A 27179-nucleotide genomic window follows, 5' to 3' on the forward strand; every position below is an offset into this window, starting at 1 on the left:
CAGGTAAGTGGAGTTGAAATGCCCATCAGCCATGATTGAATGGCGGAGTTGACTCGATGGGCCGAATGGCCTTACTTCCACTCCTATGTCTTATGGTCTTATTCCCACCTAACATACGACAAGGCTGGATCAGAATGTAAGCTGTGAGGAGGACGCAGAGGGACTGCAAGGATATTTAAATAGGCTGACTGAGTGGACCACAAGATGGTAAATGGAACCGATTGTGTGGAAGTGTGAGGGTATTCAATTTGGACGTCAGAGTAAAACACAATACTTTTTAAAAAGAAAGAAACTTTTAAATGTTTATGATCAGAGACACTCATACACAGAACACAATAAACTAACAAACAAGTACAGCAAGTAATTAAGAAATAAAGTGACATGTTGTCCTTTATTGCAAAAGGTTGGAGTACAAGAATAAAGTAGGCAAAATTGAGGACTGCAGATGCTGGAAACCAGAGTTTAGATCACAGTGGTGCTGGAAAAGCACAGCAGGTCAGGCAGCATCCAAGGAACAGGAAAATCGACGTTTCTGGCAAAAGCCCTTCATCAGGACCTTCCTCAGGATGATTCCTGATGAAGGGCTTTTGCCTGAAATGTCGATTTTCCTGCTCCTCAGATGCTGCCTGACCTGCTGTGCTTTTCCAGTACCACTCTGATCTACAGGAATAAAGTAGTCTTAATACACATGTATAGGACCCTGGTGGAACCACAGGAGAACAGTGCTGTGTTGTGGATGAGTTAGCAAACCACATGGAATCATGCATGCAACATTGGTCATCATAGTTCAGAAAGAATATATTTGCATTAGCTTTTTTGTTTATTTTCTGCAGTGTTCATGATTTATACAGCCGAATCCCAAATCCTTTTGCTTCTGTCATTGTTGGGTTTCACCGTATAGAAAGAACTATGCTCTATATTTTGGTCCAAAATAGTCTCACACTTGTTTATGAAAGGATTAGCAGATGTCCTGACCCAGTAGTACTACTGGGAGTGGTGTCTATGACTGGACTGCAGTTGGTTCCCAAGGAGGGGTGTAGCTGTGGGATGTAACCATGAAGGCCCTCATGTGGGGGAGTGCAGCAATCAGTGTTGTGGTTTGGAGGAAATAAGAGCTGAGGCATTGTCTCTCAGTAGGAATGTCCCTTCTTGAAACACTTGAAACGTTGTTTTTTGAGCATGTTCTAACAGGAGGGACACCTCTAGGCCCACAGACAGGCTTAATGGTGTCCACACCATAAGGTGTTTGAACTGGCAGCTGTCTCTTGTAAACAGTGAGTGGTTTTACCCTTAAATGGGTAAAAACAATGACTGCAGATGCTGGAAACCAGAGTTTAGATTAGAGTGGTGCTGGAAAAGCACAACAGTTCAGGCAGCATCGGAGGAGCAGGAAAATCAACGTTTCGGGCAGTCCCCTGATAAAGGGCTTTTGCCTGAAACGTCGATTTTACTGCTCTTCGGATGCTGTCGGAGACCCCTAAATGGTCATTAATAATCTAGCAAAAGCACCAGCAGAAGAGGTGGTGGCCTAGTAAGATTGTCACTGGACTATTACTCCATAAACCCAAGTAATACTTTGGTGATCTGGGTTCAAATCCAGCTGTGTCAGATAATTGAATTTATTAGAAATATGAAATGAAAAGTCTGATGATGACCATGAAACCATTGTCTATTGCCAGTAAAACTCATCTCATTCACTATTTTCCTTCCAAGAAGGAAACTGCCAGTCTTACCTGGTCTGGCCTACACGTGACTCCAGACCTATAGTAATGTAATTGACACTTCACTAAGGATAGGCAATAATGCTGGCATGAGGAGAAAGTGAGATCTGCAGATGCTGGAGATCAGAGCTGAAAATGTGTTGCTGGAAAAGCGCAGCAGGTCAGGCAGCATCCAGGGAACAGGAGAATCGACGTTTCGGGCATAAGCCTTTCCCAGCAACACATTTTCAATAATGCTGGCATAGCCAGCAACGCCCACCTCCCTTGAATGAATGAAACAGACTTGACAAGTTAAGGGCCTCAGTTGACCCAAGGGTTGACAGGCTGTCCAAACTCTACCCTCCATCTGATGAAATATTAGTGAAGTTGGTTCAGTATCAGACACAATATCCTCATCATCCCCATTGCACCTCAACTTCCAGCCCCCTCCTGGGAAAGTGGAGGTGTAAAATTCTGCCAAGTGCTCTAGTAATGTCTGGACAGACATCACAGGATGATGTTGATCTGAAGGACAAAATGGGAAGTGGCAAACCATCAGCTTATTTTAAAACACTATTCAAAATTCTTCTCTATTGATTCACTTGTCACCAGCCAAGGCCAAACTGACACCTTTGTATCATGGACAAGGATGGCAAGCACTGGAATGAAAACACAAACTGCTGGTTCACACTGCTGACCTTTCTGGAATATGTCGTATTTAAGAGGGGATTTAATAGAGACATATAAGAAGATCAGAGGATTAGATAGGGCAGACAGTGAAAGTCTCTTTCCTAGGATAATGACGTCAACTTGTACAAGGGGGCGTAGCTGCAAATTGAGGGGTGATAAATTTAAGACAGATGTCAAAGGCAGGTTCTTTACTCAGAGAGTGGTAAGGGCGTGGAATGCCCTGCCTGCCAATGTCGTTAATGTAGCCACATTAGGGGCATTTAAACAATCCTTGGATAAGCACGTGGATGGTGATGGGATAAGGTACTGGGATGGGCTTAGATTAGTTCACAGGTCGGCGCAACATTGAGGGCCGAAGGGCCTGTTCTGCACTGTCCTGTTCTGTGGTCTATGTACTGTTCAGCTGTGGTATTGTTAGCTTATATGTACAATACATGAGGGTCAATGCTTAATATCTCCTCCTGGCATAACAAGGCTAGTCATAGTAGTCATCTGCAGATCCTTTGACAATTTCTCTATGTTGGACTCTTGCCTTTTTCTCTTCCATTGTTCATAAAGCCTTGCAGTTTTAATTTCAATGAGCAATACAGTGTCTCCAGTTTAGGAATATGTAAATTACAAACACTCACACTTACGAACAAGATCTGTAAAGCGATATAGTATTATTAATCTTAAAGATGTAATATTTGCTTGTACTTACAACCAGCTATTTCACATTATACTGCATTGTGTTCCAACGTGCATACAAATGAACTTACAAACGTACTCAACAACGGAACCCATTCGTAACCTGGTGACTGTCTGTGTAACTCAAGAAAATAGGATGATTTCCTGTTGCTTTCTTCATGTGGGCTTATACAAAACTCAAATTTATCATCCTGAACAATCCTCCATCAGTCAGCTGCAGCTTCCTTAGAGGTCCTAGCTCTTTCATTATCATCACCTGAAATTTGCAAGTTCAGCTGTAGTTGTGGTTCATGACTCTGACCATGGGATCCTTACCTGGGGCCATGGTAGCAGCCTTTACATTGCAGAACCTAACAGCCTATTTGCATTGGTGCTGTAGCTATATGAGATGGGTGGTTGAAGTTACAGGCAGGTCCTTTGTAATGTGCAATTTTTAAATATAAATGGCTAAACATGATCTATACAGATTCCCAATCATTCTTAAAGTTTTGTCATCAAGGGAATACAATTGCACTAACCTCATTACACTAACTGTGCTTCTATTTTGGTTTTCCGAACACTGAAAATAAACTTTGAGTTAAAAACAAGTAAATTTGCATGTTCATACAATGTTGCTGGAGAACAGTGCTGTGTTGTGGATGAGTTTTCAAACTGATGACCAGTAGCTGAAACTGAAAGCAAATTGACCTGGCCAGTATTTTTATCTGAATTAGTTTTGTCCCCTTACCCCAAGTATCGCAACCTCTATATTGTAAATGTGATATCCTGATTAAATATAGTTACAAACAGTCCTCTTGGATATTGTTTGCTGCAGTTAGAGAGAATAACAGATGGTCTCTTAAGAACAGGTGTATTAATTTCTTTAGTTACAGCGTGTTCCAGTTAATTATAGACCTGTTTATAAGTTCTAACTTATAATAACTATGCACAATTGTTTGCTGATGCACCTTATTTGCACAGGTAATTAGAAACTAGAAAGTGAATGTACTTATGTTACTGCACAATGGAAAGTTCAACCCCAGGTTGTAAAATAGATGCTCAGGCTGAAATGATTATAATTTAAGGCTGTTTTTGATACTTCTTGTATATTATTGGTGTTTGGGATGTAAATGCAATACTACTATTGTATTTCCAGGCTTGCCATCATCATGTGACTTCTACCATAAGGCATTCACTGTAATAGATGGCTTTTCAGCCAGTATAGCGAAAAAATGATACACGAAGAATTTTGTCCATAAGACCATAAGACATAGGAGCGGAAGTAAGGCCATTCGGCCCATCGAGTCCACTCCGCCATTCAATCATGGCTGATGGGCATTTCAACTCCACTTACTCGCATTCTCCCCGTAGCCCTTAATTCCTTGTGACATCAAGTTTGTCTCATGAGTTTGTAAGATGGTGTCAGAGTAGAGCTGAGAATGGGTGTTGAAGAGCACTTTATAAGCACAGCTTTAAAGACAAAGGTGAAAAACAGTCCATTGATCAATATGTGACTGCATTAACACAGCTTACAGAATCCTGTGAATTTGTGTAATTAAAGGACGGTCTGAGCACCGACATTGTAAATCAGCAGCTGGAGCATTTTCACAGCAAGGAGATCAGTCATTGCATTATTCTGATGTGCATTCCAGGCCAAAAGGGCTGAAAGATCATGGACAAAGGGCAGAGTGAAAATACTGTGGAGGATGTTACGTGAAGAAAAAGAAGGTATGGCCAGAGTGGGGAAAGCAGGATTAGAATTTTGAATCTTCGCCAAGTTGAAACAGATTGCACACAAGTGTTTGGCCAGAATGAAACACAACAAGCAGGTGCAGATGGTCACAACAGAAATTTCACTGAAGGTTCGGATATATCACTCTAAACTGTACCATAGGTTGGTTCAGTCAGGTCAATACTTGACATAGTTTGTGACCTATAATGATGGCTGCAGCAATTGTCAACCAGAGCAGTGTTTGTAATGAGTACCAAGGGCATATATGTGTGAGAGTTAAATATGAAGGTAGGATGTAAGATGGTTGAGTCTGAGGCTGGTAGATAGGTGACTAAGTAGACCATCAAGTAAATGGATGAATGCTTAGGGTAGGTTGACCAATTGGGTTGGACTGGGGTCAGTGTTGGGACTGTTAGGTCCAGGTGGCTGTGGGGGCCAGGAAGGTGGGAGATTGAGGAAGGGTGAGTGTCAGTTCTTCACATCATTGGTATCCGGAAATCTATAACTTAAGTCAAACATCTTTGGAAATAAGGCAGGGCAGGTGACTGAGGTGTCAGTGGAAGAGCACTTTGGGGCCAGTGCCCATAATTCTATTAGATTTAAAATAGTGATGGAAAACGATTGACCAGATCTAGAAGTTGAAGTTCTAAATTGGAGAAATGCTAATTTTGACAGGATTAGGCAAGAACTTTCAAAAGTTGATTGGAGGCAGATGTTCGCAGGTAAAGGGACGGCTGGAAAATGGGAAGCCTTCAGAAATGAGATAACAAGAATCCAGAGAAAGTATATTCCTGGTAGGGTGAAAGGCAAGGCTGGTAGGTATAAGGAATGCTGGATGACTAAAGAAATTGAGGGTTTCGTTAAGAAAACGAAGGAAGTATATGTCAGGTATAGACAGGATAGATTGAGTGAATCCTGACAAGAGTATAAAGGAAGTAGGAGTATACTTAAGAGGGAAATCAGGAGGATAAAAAGGGGACATGAGATAGCTTTGGAAAATAGAATTAAGGAGAATCCAAAGGGTTTTTACAAATACATTAAGGACAAAAGGGTAACTAGGGAGACAACAGAGCCCCAGAAAGATCAAAAAAGCAGCTTTTGTGTGGAGCAGAAAATGAGGGAGATACTAAACGAGTATTTTGCATCAGTATTTACTGTGGAAAAGAATATAAAAGATTTGGAATGAAGGGAAATATATGGTGACATCTTGAAAAATGTCCATATTACAGAGGAGGAAGTGCTGGATGTCTTGAAATGGGTAAAGGTGGATAAATCCCCAGGACCTGATCAGGTGTAACTTAGAACACTGTGGGAAGCTAGAGAAGTGATTGCTGGGCCTCTTGCTGAGATATTTGTATCATTGATAGTCACAGGTGAGGTACCAGAAGACTTGAGGTTGGCTACGTGGTGCCACTGTTTAAGAAGGGCGGTAAAGACAAGCCAGGGAACTAAAGACCAGTGAGCCTGACATTGGTGGTGGGCAAGTTGCTGGAGGGAATCCTGAGGGACAGGATGTACATGTATTTGGAAAGGCAAGGACTTATTAGGGATAGTCAACATGGCTTTGTGCGTAGGAAATCATGTCTCACAAACTTGATTGAGTTTTTTGAAGAAGTAACAAAGTGGATTGATGAGGGCAGAGTGGTAGATGTGATCTATATGGACTTCAGTAAGGCGCTCGACAAGGTTCCCCATGGGAAACTGGTTAGCAAAGTTAGATCTCACGGAATAGCCATTTGGATACAGAACTGGCTCAAAGGTAGAAGACAGAGGAAGGTGATGGAGGGTTGTTTTTCAGACTGGAGGCCTGTGACCAGTGGAGTGCCACAAGGATCGGTGCTGGGTCCCCTACTTTATGTCATTTACATAAATGACTTGGATGTGAGCATAAGAGTTACAGTTAGTAAGCTTGCAGATGACACCAAAATTGGAGGTGTCGTGGACAATGAGGAAGGTTACCTCACAATACAACAGGATCCGAGGTGCTGCAGTTTGGGAAAGCAAATCTTAGCAGGACTTATACACTTAATGGTAAGGTCCTAGCGAGTGTTGCTGAACAAAGAGACCTTGGAGTGCAGATTCGTAGCTCCTTGAAAGTGGAGTTGTAGGTAGATAGGATAGTGAAGAAGGCGTTTGGTATGCTTTCTTTTGTTGGTCAGAGTATTGAGTACAGGAGTTGGGAGGTCATGTTGTGGCTGTACAGGACATTGGTTAGACACTGTTAGAATATTGCATGCAATTCTGGTCTCTTTCGTATCAGAAAGATGTTGTGAAACTTGAAAGGGTTCAGAAAAGATTTACAAGGATGTTGTCAAGGTTGGAGGATTTGAGCTTTAGGGAGAGGCTCAACAGACTGGGGCTTTTTTCCTTGGAGTTCGGAGGCTGAGGGGTGACCTTATAGAGGTTTACAAAATTATGAGGGACATGGATAGAAAATAGACAAAATCTTTTCCCTGGGGTCGGGGAGTCCCGAACTAGAGAGCATAGGTTTAGGATGAGAAGTGAAAGATATAAAAGAGATCTAAGGGGCAACTTTTGCACACAGAGAGTGGTACATGTGCGGAATGAGAACCCAGAGGAAGTAGTGGAGGCTGGTATAATTGCAACATTTAAGAGGCATTTGGATGGGTATATGAATAGGAAGGGTTTGGAGGAATATGGTCCGGGTGCTGGCAGGTGGGACTAGATTGGGTTGGGATATCAGGTTGGCATGGACAGGTTGGACCGAGGGGTCTGTTTCCATGCTGTACATCTCTATGACTCTATGACTCTATATTAATGACTGAGCTTCCATAGCACTCAGGGATACAGGATTCCAAAGATTCACCACCCTCTGAGTTACAAAATTCCTTCTCATTTCAGTCTTAAAAGACCTACTCATATTTTGAGATTATGTCCCCGATTTAAGACTCACCATCCAGGAAAACATATTACCCATATCCACCCTATCACACTCTGTAAGAATGTTGTATATTTCAATGAGATCACCTCAAATACTTCCAAACTCTAGAGAATACAACTCTAGATTGCCAATTTCTCCTCATAAGACAATCCTGTCATTGCAGGGATTCACCTCGTGAACTTCTGTCGCACTCCCTCCATGGCAATTGTATACTTTAGCGAGTTTTGGGAAGATTTGTAGCTCAGGGTGAAGTTCTGGATGTATGTTTGCTCGCTGAGCTGGAAGGTTTGTTTTCAGATGTTTCATCACCATACTAAGTAACATCTTCAGTGAGCATCCGGATAAAGCACTAGTGGTATGGCCCGCTTTTTATTTATGTGTTTAGGTTTTCTTGGGTATATCCTTTCTGAGATAAGAAGACAAAGGAAGTACACTGCAGATGTGGTCTCACCAGTTGTATACAATTGCATTGTGATATCTTTATTCCTGTACACAAATCCCCTTGTGATGAAGAACAATATACCATTTGCTTTTCTTATTGATTGCTAAACAGACATTCTCACTCAGAGTGACTCATAAACAAGGGAACCCAGGTCCCTTTGGACATCAGCATTTCCCAACCTCTCACTATTTAATAAATGCTTTATATTTTTCTACCAAGGTGGACAACATCGCACTTATCCACATTATTTTCCATTTGCCATTCACTGAGCTGCTCCAAGTCTGCTTGAGAGCTCCTTGCATCTTCCTTGGAACTTATGTTTCCACTTAGTTTTGAGTCACAAGCAAATTTGGAAGTGTTTGGAAAATGGTCATTAAATCATTTATATAAATTTGACCAGCTGTAGGCCTAGCTTTGATCCTTGTGCTTTCCCATTAGTAACAGCTTGTGTCCTTTAGGTAAATGCTTCCTATTATTACAGGTTGCAAGGTCTGTGATTTCACAGTCTTGTTAGGATATGTCTTCTGATCAGGGGTAAGAAGAATGGTAATGTTTACAATTTCTGCATTCACCCAAAACTTTCTACGATATTAATGGGAACAAAATACTATCATGAGCATTCAGATATTGATGGATCCAATGTTTTCATCTTACCTCCCTACAGTTTTCTTTACCTGTATGGTTACAAAGCTGCAATATTTAATTAAAACAATGGCACTGTTTTGAATACACCAACATATGCACTGAACTTCTGAAGAAAACAGTCTGAACATTAAATGGAAAAGTATAGCTTCATATTATACAAAGAATTATCAGGAACTCACCACAAACAGAAATGCCTCTATGATTTCCATTAAAAAAAAACCCAATATATCTTGTATCTTTAAAAGATCTGATAAGAGTACCTTATATTCCAAACACATTGCAGATTACAATATATTTTGTACTTAACATGTGGTTTCCATTGCAGCTCTGTTTTCTATTAAGGCTCAATTTGTAAATGTTTATCTCAGTTCATCCCAGCTCACCATCTGTTGATGTTCACATTTTTGAATAATGACCATAATTGTCTGGAGTATTGTCGCCTCACAGCCAGCCCACTGCTCATACCCCTCCTCCCACAGATCTGATTATATAATTAAAAAAAGACAAAAAAACAACATTGTTATTTTCAATTCAGAGCACTTGTACTTTTCATGAGTATGAATATTATTTGCAAAACCAGTGACATTAGGCATACACAAAAGGCGTGGAACATTGGGTACAACAATGGAGAGGCCCAGGCCTGAGGACGAGCATCGATTTCCTTTCTTCAGTTGTACTTGCTGCCCACATCGAGCACAGGTCTCATGTCAATATGGAAGTGAGGTCTTTCAAACAGTTCAGCATGCATCTATGAAATACTGTTTTGTCTGTAGTGGCAATCCACCCCCATTCAGAATTTTCTGTTTATAAATATCCTGTACACTGGTTCTTAATAGGTATTTATAGAAACTGTCAGCAGAAATACATATGTTTTTTTTGTTTAAACTTACCCAGATTAGAGGGAGTTGCTTTTCTGCCTCTATGTCATTGCTTTGAGCTTGTGCTGGTCTATGCTCATCATTCCTCCCCACTGAATTTCCTTCTTCCCTCCAGGATTACCTGAGGGTGCTGCTGCCAAGGCAAGGATGTCACCTTTCTTCAGCCACATGGTAGCTCTCATCCACATTACAGTGAGGTTTCAAGGGTGTAATAATATTCTGCTATTATCTAACTGTAACACGTGTTAGGTAACACGTAACTGTAACACGTGGATTGCATTTACTGACAATCTCTATTGGAGTTATTTACAGCTAAACTATTACACACATTACAGTCTGCTCTCCTGACCCAACCTGTGTCTCAAGTACTGCAGTGCCGAGACCCTATGGTCAGTTGGCAACAACCAGTCAAAAAGAGTATCTAATGTTTACAATGCAACAATAACTAATTCTAGCCTGGAAGATTGGGATCATTTAGGAACAAGCAGCAAATGACTGAAAAATCTAATAAAAGGGGAGAACATTGATCCTGAAGTTAAATTGGTAAGTAATAAAGAAATAAATAGTAAGAGCTTTGGTAGGTATGTAATCCATGGAAAATGCAACTGGGGAATTAATAGTGGAGAACAGGGAAATGGCAAATAATTTGAACCAATGTTTTGCATCAATCTTCACAATGGAGGAGTTCTTGTTTTCATTTGTTCGTGGGATATGACCATTGTTGGTGAGGTAAGAATTAGAAGCCAACCATATTGCTGTGGGGCTGGAGTCATTTGTAGGACGCAAGATTTCCTTCTCAAAAGGACTTTAAAAACAGGGTGGACATTTACATCAATTAGCAATGGTCACATGGTCTTCATTAGTCTGGAGTTTTTAAAATTCAATATTTTTTTAAATTCAAATCAAATTTCACCACATTCCATTTGAACCCTTGTTCCCAGCACATTTCTGATGAAGGAATAATAATCTTGAAATGTTAACTCTGCTTTCTGTCCACAGTTGCTGCCAGGTCTGCTGGGGTTTCTCCAGCAATTTCTGTTTTTGTCCCAGAATATTTGCCCGGGGTTCTATGTTATTAGTCCAGCGATAATACCACTAGATGCCATCAGCACCTCCCCATAAACATCCCAAAGATATCAGATAAGCAAGGTGCTTATGGGAGGAAAGATCTTGTAACAATCTCTATTTTGAGGAAGTAAGTATTTGACAAACCAGTAGGATCTGTAAGAACAATAGGGTTTAATTAATGATAGGTGATGGTCTAGTGATATTACTGCTCGGCCATTAATCCAGAGACCCAGGTAATGTTTTCGGGACAAGTGTTCAAATCCCGCCATGGCAGAGACTAGAATTTGAATTCAATAATAATCTGGAAATAAGAGTCTACTGATACCCAAGGAAACCATTGTCAGGAAAAAAAAACATCTGGTTCACTAATGCCCTTTACGGTAGGAAACTGCCTTACCTGGTCTGGCCTACATGTGACTCCAGACCCACAGCAATGTGGTTGATTCTTAACTGCCCTCAGGGTAATTGGGGACGGGCACTAGCCCAGCCAGTAAAGCCCACATCCCATGGATGAATTAAAAAATGATAGAGGATTTTAATTTTCCAACCTTAGACTGGACTGTCACAGTGTTAAGGGCTTGGGTAGAGAGGAATATGATAAGTGTTTACAAAAAAACTTATTCAATATGTGGATGTACCTACTAGAGAAGGAGCAATGGTTGATCCTCTATTTGGAAATAAGGCAGTGCAAGTTACAGACATGTCAGTGGGGGAGCACTTTGGGACAAGTGATCATAGTTAGATTAGTTTTCAAATACTGGTGGAAAAGAATAGAACTAATTAAAAAGCTAAAGTTCTAAATTGGAATGACGCTAATTTTGATGGTTATTAGACAGTTGATTGGTGGAGACTATATACAGGCAAAGGAACAGTTGGGAAGTATGAGGTCTTTAAAAATTAGATAACGAGAGTTCTGAGAATGTATGTTCATGTTAGTGTATCGGGCAAGGCTGGTAGGTGTAGCGAATGCTGGATGACTAGAGAAATTGGTCAAGAAAACAATGGCAACGTATATCAGATATAGACAGCTAGGACCAACTGAATCCCTAGACGAGTATGAGAGCAGTAGAATTATATTTAAGAGGGAAATCAGGGAAGCAAAAAGGAAACATGATATAGCGTTGGCAAATAGAGTTAAGGAGAATGTAAAGAGATTCTGTAAGTACATTAAGAGCAAAAAGGTAAGTAGGTAGAGAATAGGGCCCATTAAAGATCAGTGCAGCTATCTATGTGTGGAGATGAGAGAGATAGTCAATGAATATTTCATGTCAGTATTTACTGTGGAGAAGTTAAGGTCCTTGGGGAAATAGATACCGATGTCTTGAAAAGAGTTAATTTTACAGAAGAGGAGGTATAAAGGTGAGTAAATCTACAGGACTTGATCAGGTGTTTCCTAGAACTCTGTAGGAAGCTAGGGAAGTGATTGCTGGGCTCCTTGCTGAGATATTTGTATCATCGATAGCCATGGGTGGAAACAGACTGGAGGTTGGCTAACGTGGAGCCACTATTTCAGAAAGGCTGTAAAGAAAAGCCAGGCAACTATAGACCGATGAGCTTTATGTCAGTGATGGGTAAGTTGTTGGAGGGGATTCTGAGGGACAGGATTTACATGCATTTGGAAAGGCAAGGACTGATTAGGGATAGTCAGCATGGCTTTGTGTGTGGGAAATCATGTTTCACTAACTTAATTGAGTTTTTTGGAGAGGTGACACAGGTTTATTAAGGCATATATGGACTTCAGCAAAACATTCAACAAAGTTCTGCATGGTAGACTGGTTAGTAAGGTTAGATCACATGGGATCCAGGAGGAGCTAGCCAATTGGATACAAAATTGGCTTGAAGGTAGGAGACAGAGGGTTGTGGTATATGGTCGTTCCTCAGGCTGGAGGCCTATGACCAGGAATGCCACAACAAATGGTGTTGAGTCCACTGCTTTTCATCATTTAGATAAATGATTCAGATGTGAATAAAAAAAATGGTTGGTAAGTTTGCAGATGACACTGAAATAGATGGGTAGTGGACAGCGGAGATGGTTACCTCAGAGTACGATGGGAGCTTGATCAGAATGGTCAATGGGTCGAGGAATCGCAGATGGAGTTTAATTTAAATAAATGAGGTGTTGTATTTTGGTGAGGCAAACCGGGCTTATACACTTAATGGTAGTGCCCTGAGGAGTGTTGCTGAACAAAGAGACCTAGGAGTGCAGGTACTTTGTTCCTTGAAAATGGAGTGGCAGGTAGACAAGGTGGTGAAGAAGGTGTTTGGCACATTTGCCTTCATTGGTCAGAGCATTGAGTATAGGAGTTGGGAGGTCATATTGTGGCTATACAGGACATTGGTTAGGCCACTTTTAGAGAGCTGCATACAATTCTGGTCACCTTTCTACAGGAAAGATATGCAGAAAGGACTTACAAGGATGTTGCCAGGATTGGAGGGTTTGAGCTACAGGGGAAGGCTAAGTAGACTAAGGCTGTTTTCCTGGAGCATCGGAGGTTGAGCGGCAACTTTATAGAGATTTACAAAATGTTGAGAGGCATGGATAGGATAAATAGACAAGGTCCTCTTTTCCCAAGATGGGAATATCCAAAACTAGAGGGCCTAGGTTTAAGGTGAGAGGGGAGACTATGGAGATTATGGAAGCATTGGTCAAAATATTCCAGAACTCACTGGATTCTGGCAGAGCTCCAGCAGATTGGAAAACCATCAATGTAATGCCCCACTTCAAGAAAGGAGAGACACAAAGCAGGGAAGTATCGGCCAATTAGCCTGACATCTGCTATTGTGAAAACACAAGAGTCTACTATTAAAGAAGAGATTGCAGGATGTTTAGAATAGCTTAACACAATCAAATCAAGTGGACATGGTTTTATGAAAAGGAAATCATGTTTAGCAAATATGCTGGAGTTCTTTATGGATATAACAAGCAGAGTGGATAAAGGAGAACTAGTAGGTGTAAATTATTTGGATTTCTGGAAGGCATTCAATAAGGAACCACATAAAAGGGTATTGTAAGATAGCAGTTCACATATTGATATTATCAATTAGCATGGACTGAAGGTTGGCTAACATGCAGAAATCAAACAGTTGAGATTAACAAATCTTTTTTCAAGTTGAAAAGATGCAACTAGTGGAGTGCCTCAAGGATAAATCCCAGAATCTCAATTATTTACTGTCGATATTAATGACTTGAACGAAGGGGTATATTGTAATGTATTCAAATTTCCTGTTGATAGACAATAGGTGGAAGAGCATGTTGGGATGAGGACATAAGGAATCTGCAAGGGGATATCTGTCTTGCTGTGAACTTCATGTACCAGCTTAAGTTACGCAGATCTCTGTTGTTTGCCTTGACGCTGTTACCATATTACTGCATCTGTGTTCTGTTTGGTTCTGTCCTTTGAAGCCTCTGGCTGCATCTTTGGAGCCAAACATCTTGTACAGTTAAGCCCACGGTCCTTCCACACTTCACATCTTGTATAGATCTTTGTTTAATGTATAAGGTAAACATAGGATGTCTAAATTAGTTTGTGGAGTGCAGGATCTATAGTCAAATTGAAGATAACTCAAAACTTGATCAAAATATTGTTTACACATATTCTACAGAAACATCAGACCACAATGGGGTGGTTTAATATTCTGATCATACTGCATAAAATATTTATTTAATATTGAATATTATTGAAACTACAACACCAGAGGAGATGAATAAATCGAGTCAAATGATAACCACAAATTAATTTGAGATGTTTTAGCAATATCTTCTACAAACTAAACAAGAGACAGCTGCTGTATCAGCTCCTAATGTTGAAAACAAGTCATGCTGATCATAATTTATTCATGCATAGAATGCACAAATAGAACTCTGAAAAATATACAAAACAAAGAAGACAAGAAAAAGCTTTATCAAACAGCATCTCTCTGATGCTCCATTTTAACATCTAATTGTACTTTGGATAATACCACATTTTCATCTCTATTACTTCAGTTGCTACAGTTTTCTAAACTTTTTGTTTTAATCTGAGTTTACAGCAAATTCCTGCTTTATGTAAATATATACATGCATATCTGGATATGAATTGGGAGCAGGAGTAGGCCATTCAGCCCCTCAAGCCTGCTTATCCATTCAAGAAGATCCTAGGCAATGAGATTGTAACTTCAAAGCCACATTCCTGCCTACCCCAACAACCTTTTACCCCTTACTTAACAAGAGCCTCTACCTTAAAAGAATCGGCTTCCACCATCTTTTCTGGAAGTGAGTCTTAAAGTCCCTCAGTGAGAGAAAAAAACCACCTCATCTCTGGTTTAAATGGCAACCCCTGATTTTTAAACAGTAATCCCTATTGACAATTGTCCATAAGAGGAAATGGTCTCTCCTTGTTTAACCTGTCAAGACCCTTTTATGTTTCTCTTTCTGTTCTAAACTCCAGCAGGTACAAGCTTTGCCTGTCCAACCTTTCCTCACAGGACAACCTGCCCATTAGTCTAGTCTTATAGGCATACATTCTGAGAATGCATGCTGCTGTATCTTCTAATTGTTAATTTATAGCCTTACTGAGAAGTATTATTTTATGCCTTATTACTAATATTTAATTTAATACTGTTTATGCTTCAATTCCATTTTAAAGATTTGTACCTCATTATCTTTCAAAGTTTAATCATGATTAATTTCTGGATAAAATACAAGTTAAATATTCAGAACAGGAGTAGGCCATTGAGCTGCTCTGAATTTAATACCATCTTGGCTGATCAAACACCTCAATACCTTTAAGTACTTTTTAGGTTTCAATTTTAGAGTTCTTCAGTTACAGTGCTGCAGCAAAATCACTAATATTGAATAAACATGAACAACTTTAATAGTAATCCGGGCAAGGTCGCACAATTTATTCTCTGAAAACATGCGATTGTGCCATCTTCTTGTACTGGCATAAGGGTCAAGTGCACACTTATATATCTTATAATAGCAAAATTATCACTTGTAATGGCTTCTTGCCCCATCATTACCAGTTCAATTGCCCCCAAGAATTAAGTGCTCTGTCATGTAAACTCATCAAATTCCACAAGTATTCTCACAGCCCCCAGCTCTAATTCACCTCTTTCAATCTATCCTCTGTCTTGGGTTGATTATGCTGGTTGACAGGTATTCAATACTGGATAAAATGCAATTTTCTTCATGTATTTATTGGGAAGATCAATGCCGTTATCTTCAGTCACCACTATTGACTCTGTTCCCTAACTACGAACAGAGGTCAAAATAGACTGTTCTCAAATTGGATGTTGTATGGGACACTAACATGACCTTTGAACCACACGTCAGTACAAAACTACAGGCAAACAAGGGGCAGAGTTGACCATTCAGCTCATCAAGCTGTTCAATAAGATCATAACTGATTGTACTGCCTAAGATCTGCAATCCCATTTACCCCTTGCTTAACAAGTATGTTTATCTTTGCCTTAAAGACATTCAAGTACACCTTCCAATGCTTTTGCATGATGTGTTCTCAAGGCTTACAACTCACTGAGAGGAACAAAAATCATCAAATCTCTGATTTAAATGGGCAACACTGATACTTGAACAGTAACTGTTAATTCTAGAGACCCCCAAAAGAGGAGTTATCTCTCTGTAGTTATCCTGTGACGGTCACCCAGGATCTTGTACATTTCGATCAAGTCACCTCTTCCTCTTTTAAACTCCCGAGGATACATGTCGAGCCTGTCTAGCCTTTCATTGTAAGACAGTTACCAGCCTCCCCATCCCTCCACCTCACCATTTCAAGTATTAGTCTGGTACATTTTCCCTTAACTGCACGCAATGCATTTTCATGATTCCTTAAATAAGGTGACCAACGTTTTGCATAGTACTCCAGATTTAGTCTCACCAGTGTCCTATGTAGCTAATGCTTTTTAGTTCCTTTTCTTAAAAGTTATACAATTCTATTAGCTTTGCTAATTCCTTTGTATTGACCTTTTGATGATTCATGCACTAGGATATCGAGATCCCTCTACATCCTTTCACCATTTAATTAATATGATTATTTTGTGTTCTTCATGCCAAAATGGACAATTTAATTCTTTTTTATTCATTCATGGGATGTGGACATCTGTGGCTAGGCCAGCATTTATTGCTATCCCTAATTGCAGTTAAGGGTCAACATTGCTGTAGGTCTGGAGTCACATATAGGCAAGGCCAGGCAAGGACAACTGTTTCCTTCCCTAAAGGACATTAGTGAACCAAATAGATCTTTTCTGACAATTACAATACTTTCATGATCATCTCTTATTTCCAGATTTTCTACCAAGGTGGGATTTTAACCCAGGTCCCCAGAACCACTACCTGGGTTTCCGGATTAATAATCTACTGGTAATACCACTAGGCCATTGCTTTCCCAAATTTGCCACATTATAATCTATTTGCTGCATCTTTTCTCACTCACTTAAGCCATCCATGTCTATTTGTAGCTTCCTTTGTCAGCTTCACAATTTACTTTCTGACCTATCTTTGTGTCATAAGCAACTTGCAACCATACCTTCCATTTCTTCATTCAAGTCATTTGTATAAATTGAAGAAAGTTAAAGTCCCTGCGTAAGCTCTGTGGCACACCACACATTTCATCTTGCCAACCAGAAATAAACCCATTTATAACAATGTCATGCTTCCTAATAGCCAGCCAATTTTCCATGTATGCCAATATGCCAACCCCTTCATAATGGCTTTTATTTACAGCAATAACATTGGATATAGCATGTTATCAATGCCTTCTGAGAATCTACGTACAATACATCCACCTTTAATTGACAGTACGTTACCTCCTTACAGAACTCCAATAGATTCAGCAAAGATGATTTCCACTTCATAAAATAATAGTGACTCTGACTACTTATTTCAGTGCTCTGCCATAAATGCTGAAGGCAAAGTGGTGACCATGTCTCTGCAGTAAATCAAGACCCTAAAGCCTGAAGAAAGGCTGTTTATTTTTTCCTTCCAGGTTGCTGTAAGGTGTTACTTTTCACCTGTAGTTCAGAGATATTCCAAGTTTTGACCCAGCCACTCTGTGACTCCGACAAACAAGTGAAAGTATTTGGAGTAGACAGATCGAGGAGCAACAAGCTTTGGCATTTTAAAAAAAAAACAATCATCTCAACAAACCCAGTGGACATAGAGTATTCGAAAGCCCCCTCCCCCCCCACCCCCGATTTCCCTCGACCCACAACACAAATGTTTCGTGCCTGTCTGTGTGTGTAGATAGAGTTTTACAAAAGGGGCTAGTGCTTTAACTACTAGAGTTACATTTAAACAGTTCATGATAGATTTTGTCCAGGAGAGAACAATTTATTTGTAAGTACAGAAAGTTGGTCAAGGCTTACTAGCAGCATGATTCTAAAAAGACAGATAAATTGGGGAACTGTGTTCCTCCATTTCTGAGGAAGGGTCACTCAACCTGAAATATTAACTCTGATTTCTCTCCACAGATGCTGCCAGACCTGCTGAGCTTTTCTAGCAATTTCTATTTTTGTCCCCAATCTGTTCTTAATCAACAAATTAACAATTTTGACTTTCTGATCCTCATTGATATGGTATGTATGGCTATCGGAAATATGTTGCTCCTCATTATTTTCTAAAACTGTTTTAGAATCTGTAAATATGTAATCAAAGTAAATAAGTTAAAGAGTAGTAGAATTAGGGATGGGGTCTAAATGCTAGTGTAGACAGCAATGCCCATACCCAATGAACAAATAAAATAATCTATTTTTAAAGTAAGAGGTCACTCATTTAAGACAGAGATGAACAGAACTTATTGAGGTCATAATCTCAAAAGACAGTGGAAGCAGAGTACTTGAATGCTGTTAAGACAGAGGTAGATAAAGTCTTGATAAGGAGGGGATTAAATGCTATCAGGGTAGGTGGGAATGTGTGATAATCAGATCAATCATGATCTTATTGAATAGGGACATTGGTCTACTCTTGTTTCCATTTCAGATGTTTGCTTGGTCATCAAGCAATTGGCAGAAGTAGGAGACAGCTTTCTGGGACATTTGGAGCCAGCAACTACCATACTACCTTCAATCCCAATGCTTGCCATTGTGCGACAGTAATTGCTTTTTGGATTTATTGCTGTCAGATATGCAGAGAAAAAGTGAAAAGTGTTGCTTTGCGTGCTATACAGGCAGATCGTTCCATACAAAGTGCATCAGAGTAGCAGAACAGAGTGCAGAATACAGTGTTACTGCTGCACAGAAGGGGCAGAGAGAGATCAGAATTAACATTCCCAAGAGGTCCATTCAAAAGCTTGATGACAGCAGCAAAGAAGGTGTTCTTCTGTTCACACGTGTATTCAAACTTTTATATCTTTGCCTGACAGAAGAAGGTGGAAAAAAGTATAACCGGGGTGGGAGGGGTCTTTGATTATCTTGGTTGCTTTCCCGGGGTAGCAGGAAGTATAAATGGAGTCAATGGATGGAAGTCTGGTTTGTGTGATGGACTGGGCTGTGTTCACGACTCTCTGCAGTTTCCTGCGATCTTGGGAAGAGCAGTTGCCATGCTGCGTTGTGATGGAGCTGGATAAGATGCTTTCTATGGACTAATAAGAATTGGTAAGAGTCTTTGTGGACATGCCAAATTTCCTGACCCTCCTGAGGAAGTAAAGGCGCTGTTGTACTTTCTTGACTGTTGTGTCAAAGTGGGCGGTCGAAGACAAATTGTTGGTGATCGTCCCTCCTAGGAAATTGATGTTCTGGCCTATCTCCAATTCAGCACCATTGATACTGACAGGGGCATGTCCTCCCCTCCACTTCCTGACATTAACAGCCAGCTCCTTCATTTTTTTTAGAGTCCTTACAGTGTGAAAACAGGCCCTTCGGCCTAACAAGTCCACACCGACCCTCCGAACAGTAGCCAAACCAGACCTATTGCCCTGCTACTGAAGAAGGGCTTATGCCCGAAACTTCGATTCTCCTGTTCCCTGGATGCTGCCTGACCTGCTGCGCTTTTCCAGCAACACATTTCCTACTCTACATTTACCCTGACTAATGCACCTAACCTACACATCCCTGAACACTGTGGGCAATTTTAGCATGCCCAATCCACCTAACCAGCACATCTTTGGATTGTGGGAGGAAACCCACGCAGACATCAGGAGAATGTGCAGAGTCCACACAGATAGCTGCCCGAGACTGGAATCAAACCAGAGTGCCTGGTGCTGAGGCAACAGTGCTAACCACTGAGCCACCATGCCACCCTTAAGCACCTGAACAGGGACTTGAACGCTGGACCCTCAGATTAAAAGTCTGATGCTCCACTGACTGAGTTATTGATGTTGATTTTTCTGATGTTGACGGAGATATGACATTCAGTGTTTGTGATGGTCAGTTTGTGTCAGTGGGGCAGCTTATAGATTGCTCTTGCCTCATGTACTGCATTGTTTATTGCTTACTTGAAATGCCATGAGGTGGCAGTCAGGTGAAAACATATTTTGGCTCCAAGAGTTTGAGATCTCATTGGGATATGAAGTTTGTTGAAAATCTGGCAATGTAAAAACCAAGGGCAGCTGAACATGATTGTCCATCACTGGTTCCTCACTCATATAAGGAGACCATTCAAGATGTAACATCACCCCCACTCCCAGCCCCAAATAGTCAGCGGAAATCTCTACTTTAGGGTTGCCATTTCTAGTTTGATGGAGTATTTCACAGCTCCTCTGGCGAGATTATTCTTTGGATTGTTGGATTACAAACCACCACCACATTCACATCAACTACCATGTTAGTCATAGAGTCATTCACAAAACAGACCCTTTGGTCCAACTTGTCTGTGCCGACCAGATGTCCCAATCTGATGGAGTTATACAATTTCGTATGGTCCTCACCACTTTACCATCCCTGTTGCCCTGTGATTCTCCATCCTCCTCTCCCAGTATTGTTACTGTTGAGGTCTTCAACCTTGCCTGGGAGACCCTCACTAGTGAGATGCTCCTGCCTCTGCTGAGACTTACCCCTTCTCTGATCAAGTGACCTGTACCCTGAAATCCCTTTACCCTTCCCCCTGCCCCCATGAAAGCATAAATTGCCCGACCCTAAACTTCCAACATGCAGAATTCAATATTCTACTGGCACCTATCTCAGTGACTATTCCATCACTTCACTAGTCGACCTCAGTACGGATTACATTTTGTAAGAAACCTTCTTTCAACCCAGACTGCGGACTAAGCCCCACAGACTATCCTGAGAGTGGGCACACACATATACAGACGCAAACTCCATACATATATATACACACACAGGTACAAACACTCACCCCATACACACACAAATACTCCAAAACGCATATATACACACACACACATACACACGAGAGTGAGGGGAACTGTCAGTGTCAAAGGCAGCAGCCAAAGAGGTAGCAAAGAATAGTCAATGTGATAGCAAGTGGGGCAGTCAGGCACAAGGCATAATGGTGGCCACTGGGGCAGTGAGGGGCTGAACTGCAGGAAGGTTTGTTGGGTGGGGTGGGGTGGGGAGTAGGGGGTTGATGACCGGGGGAAGGTAATGTGGGCAATCCGCAAGATGGTGATGTACTACTTTTAGTTCTGCTCCAGTGCTGTCATTAGCTACAGCTCCCAAATGCCCTTTTGACTGCTTCAACTGAGCCTGCTCCAACTGAGCCTGCTCCCTCCATGTTCTCAGGATGCACATTCTATGTCTTTAACCACCCGTTGCCTGAAAAGATTTTCCTTCGATCTTTTCTGCCTCTTTTACTGATTATTTAAATTTTCTGCGTTCAAATCCTTATTCTTGATCCTGTTAGGATTGTAGAACAGAAGTTTACAGAACCAGGGAAGTGCAGAGCCATTCAAATATGCAGATGAAAATCTTACATCTGAATCATTGGTGGGCCAGGAATCAATGCACATCAGAGGGAACATAGGTGACTTAATGCAGGGCAAAGTATGGCTCAGCAGGATCTTGGATGAACTGACTTTTATGCAGGGGGAAGACTGGGAGACTTGTCAGCCGTTGAAGAATTCCAGAATCTTTGAACTATTTAATCCAGACTTCCTTTTGTTTATTGAACTGATAAAGAAAACCAAACATTTGATCTAGTGATAGAAGAACGACAAACGTTGAAAATCCTTCTGGGAAAAATGACACAAAGTTGATTCATCAGCATTTAAAGAGACAGTTTAAAAGATTCACGTGGAGGCCTGGGATAGCTCCGATGATTCAGTATTTCCAAATCTTTCAATCTGTATTAAATTATGTAAATGCTTTTGATATACAAGTAACATCATTATTCTTGTGTGTGGCTTTGTTTTTGAAATAAAGCATCGTTTAATGAAAATGTTTGAGTTTTTCTGACCAAATTTAGTTGTATATTAGTTTTTGTGTAACTCCCAATAACAGACCAGAGCAAAAATGAAACAAATTCTGATAGTCAGTATTCTGGCAATATGCCAAGAGACCAGAAAAATGGTTAATATATCCTACCTTTACCTTCGCTTCTAACCAAGAGACAATTGGACACCATTCAATATGAACATGGAAGTGAATGAGATCTATGCTTGCTGAATCGTCTAAAATCAGCCACTTTGAAGTGAATACAAATTTAACTCACCAATTCTTCATTAGGGTCCCCAGAAGCTACTGAGTGAATGCACTAACCTTTCTCCCCCACCCTGCTACTCCTGAGATAACCAAAACTTGTTTCTGTCTCTCAATGCCCATCTGCTGATTCACTTCTCCCGGTCTCAGCAGCACACTGTGGTTGCAAAACCATCCCAGCTTGAAGTACTGAGGACATATGCTCCAGAACTAACTGTGCCCCGAGGCAAGCTGTTCCAATACAGCTACATCATTGACATCTATCCATCTATCTGGGAAGATTGCCCAGATACGTCCTGCTCACAAAAGGAAGGACAAATCCCACCTGACAAATTACTATCTCATCAATCTATTCTCGATCATCAGTAATGTGAAGAAATGGGTCATCAATAGCTCATGCCCGAAACGTCGATTCTCCTGCTCCTTGGATGCTGCCTGACCTGCTGCGCTTTTCCAGCAACACATTTTCAGCCCTCATCAATAGTACAATCAGGCAACAATTCCTTGGCAATAACCTACTCACTGACACCCAGTTTGGAGCCACTCAGCTTCAGATCTCACTACAGCCTCGGGTCAAACCTGGATAAAAAAGCTAAATTCCAGAGATAAAGTCATAGTGACTGTCCTTGATATCAGGTCCACATTTGACAGTGTGGTATCAAATTGCCTGAACAAAACTAGAGTCGATTGAATTCAGGGGCAAACTGTCTGCTAGTTGTAGTCTTACCTGACACAAAGGAAGATGACTGTGGTTTGTTCAGTCATTTCAGCTTCAGGGCATCTCTGCAGGAGTTCCTCAGGGTAGTGTACTAGGCCCAACCATTTTCAGTGACTTCATCAGTGACCTTCCCTCTAACGTAAGGTCAGAAGTAGGGATATTTGCTGATGATTGCACAATACTCACCATTCATGACTCTTAACAAGACCTAGGCAATGTCCAGGCTCGGACTGACAAGTGGCAAGCAACATTTGTGCCACACAAGTGCAATGGTCATCTCCAATAAGAGAGAATGTAACCATTGTCCCTTGATTGGTATCACATCTACATTCATGCTCAGCAGCAGCAGTGTGTACTAATCGACAAGATGCATAGCAGAAACCTTTTGAAGATTCTTAGATAGCACCATCTAAATCCACGTCCACTTCCGTAGAAGAATAAAAGCATGATGCATGGGTACACGACCTCTTGCAACTTCCCATTCAAGCCACTCACTCTCTCCACTTGGAAACATATTGCTATTTCTTCACTGTCACTGGGTCGAGATCCTAGAATTCCCTACCAAACAGCATAGTGGGTCTACCTATGCATGTGGAGGGCAGCAGCTCACCCTCACCTTCTCATGGGCAACTAGGTATGAGCAATAAATTTTGGCGCAGCCAACAACATTCACATCCTCAAGATGAATTAGAAAAAATGACTGAATCTGCCAATGGAGGACTGGATCAATCTGTCTCACTCCAGCTGCTCAGTCAACCATTAATGTGCAGTTGGCTGCCTCACTCAGTGACTATCGGCCAGTTTTTTTTTGAAAAGAGATGTCAAAGTGAAAGATGTTAGTTGCTGAAAGTGGGCATTTTCCTGACTGGCCAGTTACTGATTGGCAGTTGATTGACAATTGCCACTTCCAACCTCAGGCAACTTTGTGGATTTCCACCTGGTCAGGCTGAATAGAGTTGGAACTCAGTGAAGCTGACAGAGTTACGATTTCTTCAGCCTCACTGGCCGGAAATTCCCGAAATCAGGGAGCTGCTTACTCTCAGTGACTCTTCAAGTGAGGTGGCAGATTTCATTTTAAATCTACTATTAAAGTAAATTAAAGAATGGCAGACGCTGGTGTTAGAAACCTGTCATTTGGTGGTGCTGGAGGCTATACAAGAATCACATGATAGTGCATTCTCTGATTTGACTATCTTCTTCTGAAGATTCCTCAGGTACCACCTTCATCACTTCTGTTGGAATCATCCGGTGAGGGATTGTAGGACACAAATCAAAGCAGTTCATTGGAGAAATTGCATCCAAATTAGCATTGTTCAGGTCATGACATCTAAATGTTCAATGATGCTGATTTTTGTGTATTGACAAAGTAGGAAGAGGAGGAGGCCATTCAGCCCCTAGAGTCTGCTCCAACCATTCAACAAAATTATGGCTGATCAGTTTGAGTTTCCACATTCGCATGAACTCCAATAACCTTTGATTCACTTGCCCAGCAAGAATCTACCTAGTAATTTATACCTCTTATGATTTCATAAATCTCTACAAGATCACCCCTCAACCTCCTACTATCCAGTGAAAACTGGCCCAGCCTATCCAGGCTCCCCTTATAACTCAAATCTTCCATTCCCAGCAGCAACTTGGTAAATCTTTTCTGAACCCTCTCTAGATTAATAATATCTTTCCTATAACAGGGTGACGAGAACTGGACACAGTACTCCAAAAGAAGCCTCATTAATGTCTTGTACAACCTCAACATGATGACCCAACTCCTATACTCAAAGGTCTGAGTAACAAAGGTAAGTGTGCTAAATGCCTTCTTAATTACAATGTGACGCAAACTTCAAAGCATTGTGTACCTGAGGCCCTAGGTCTCTCTCTGTCGTACAGCAGTACCCAAGGCCCTATTTTTAATTGAAAAAGTGTTGCCCTTCTTTGTTTTACCAAAAAGCCATACCTTGTATTTATACAAATTAAACTTCATCTGCCACTCGCCAGTCCAATTGATCAAGACCTCTTTGAGGTGAGAGGAGAAAGATTTTAAAAAGACATTGAGGGAGCTTTTTTCACAATTCCAACATTTACAAAACATTTGAATAAGTACACAAATAAGGAATGTTTGGAGGGAAAGGAGGCGAAGCGCAGGCAAGTGGGATTAGTTTAGTTTGGAACATGGTCTACATGGACTGGTTGGACCAAAGGGTCTGTTTCCATGCTGTATGACTCTAAGTAAAGACAAAGTACTGCAAACTTATGTCCAACATTCTCAATAAACTGGCAAAAGCTATATACTAAAATATACGAAGTTTACTTCGTTATTGCTATCTACTCCGATGGCCAAGTAGTTGGCTGAGGGTGCGAGTGGGAAGGCTGTCTGCCTGTAAGTGTTGTTTAAGGCAAAGTTGCATTATTATTTAAGTGATTAATGCTACAAATAGAATATAACAGCGATGTGTATACCATCTGCAATATATTTCTGTTACTTAATGTGTGTTTTTACATTGATTATGTCGACCTCTTGATCAACTGGAATGTTTGATCAACTGGTACACTCCTGATCCCATAGGTGCTGGTTAACAAAATGCTTGCTGAACTGCAAATGCTGGAGATCTGAAACAAAAACAGGCAATGCTGGAGAACTGCAATACATCTGCCAGCACCTTTGGAGAGACAATACAAGTTAGCAATTTGAGTGCCATATAAATAGTCTTCCAGACCAATCCAGAATCTATTTCATTCTACCTTAAAAATAATCATGTCTACCACCTTCTGAGGCAGAGTTCAAAATCACACAGCCCTTGGAGAACAAATATTTCTCCTCATCTCTTGTCTTCAAAGGACAATCCCTAATTTTAACAGAGTCACCAACTTCTGGAACGAACCAGACGATGAAATATCCTTCCCATGTCCAACTTGTCAAGACTACCCAGAATCTTATGTACTGCAAGTCACAGCTCACTTTTTTAAATTCCAGTAAAAACAAGCTCAGCCTGTCCAACCTATCCTCATTAGACAAACCACTCTTTCCAAGTCTCAATCTAGCAAACTCCACTGAGCCATCTCCAGTGTAATTACACCCTGTTTTTAAATAAGGAGACCAAAATGGCACAGTATTTCCGATGAAGTCTCACCAATTCAAACAAAGGCATTCAGTTTACACTTCACCAGTATAGCCTGACTACCCCCATCTCTCCATGGACTGACACGCACCCCTGTCATTGCCCAGGTCTTCCACCATTGTTGTGGTTAGGGTGGCAATAGAGGCAAATCTATCCCTGATTCTCTCTCTCTCTACCCCCTTGGGTTTTGGGCTCCCTTTACCTGTCATGAGAAGGACAGAGTTAGAAGTGTAAAAAGTAAACTGATTGCTCAAGATGGAGGATGAATATTTGAGGAGGGTGACTATAAGGAATGAGGGAAGTTGGGTAAATGAGAACTGGAGATTTCAGGAGGTCAGGTGAATTGGCTATGCTAAATTGCCCGGTGTTAGGTGAAAGGGGTAAATATAGGAGTATGGGTGGGTTGTGCTTCGACGGGTCAGAGTGGACTTGTTGGGCCAAAGGGCCTGTTTTCACACTAAGTAATTTAAATTTAAAAACCGGAGAGAAAGGAGTGTGTTTGACAGCATGGTGCATCGATCAGCGGAGTGCTGTGCAGGACAATGTTAGGAAGCTGAGAAAATGATGTTGCTGGCTGCAAGTTGCAGAATACTCACCTTGCTTGACCTTATAAGATCTTTGAAGCTTTTCTGGCTCTGGGGCCAGGTACTGCTCCTCACACCTCAACAACTTTGATTTATGCAACAGCGAGGTTTCTGATCAATAAATCGCCCTGCCATACTGACAGAGTCAAAAGGTGAGAAGATTTCACCAAATACCTGTTACTCCCTTCCCAGAGGCAGCCTGAACTGCTAAATATTTTCATAACTTGCTGTTTAAAGTTTCAGATTTCCAGGATACGCAGCATTTTGCTTTCAAATGAATAAAACAGGTGGAAGTTAACAGGCCAGCTCATGCCTTAGCTATTAAACTGCAAACTAATAATTTTTTTATGGCAGAATTTCTTAAATGGCATATCATTCATTTCCGTTGCCAATTGGTGGCTTCTACTGAGGGCAAATTGATTCTTTATTGACCCTTTTATATGGCTATGAAC

This window comes from Chiloscyllium plagiosum, chromosome 1 (genome assembly GCF_004010195.1).
Source record: "Chiloscyllium plagiosum isolate BGI_BamShark_2017 chromosome 1, ASM401019v2, whole genome shotgun sequence".
Lineage (NCBI taxonomy): Eukaryota > Metazoa > Chordata > Chondrichthyes > Orectolobiformes > Hemiscylliidae > Chiloscyllium > Chiloscyllium plagiosum.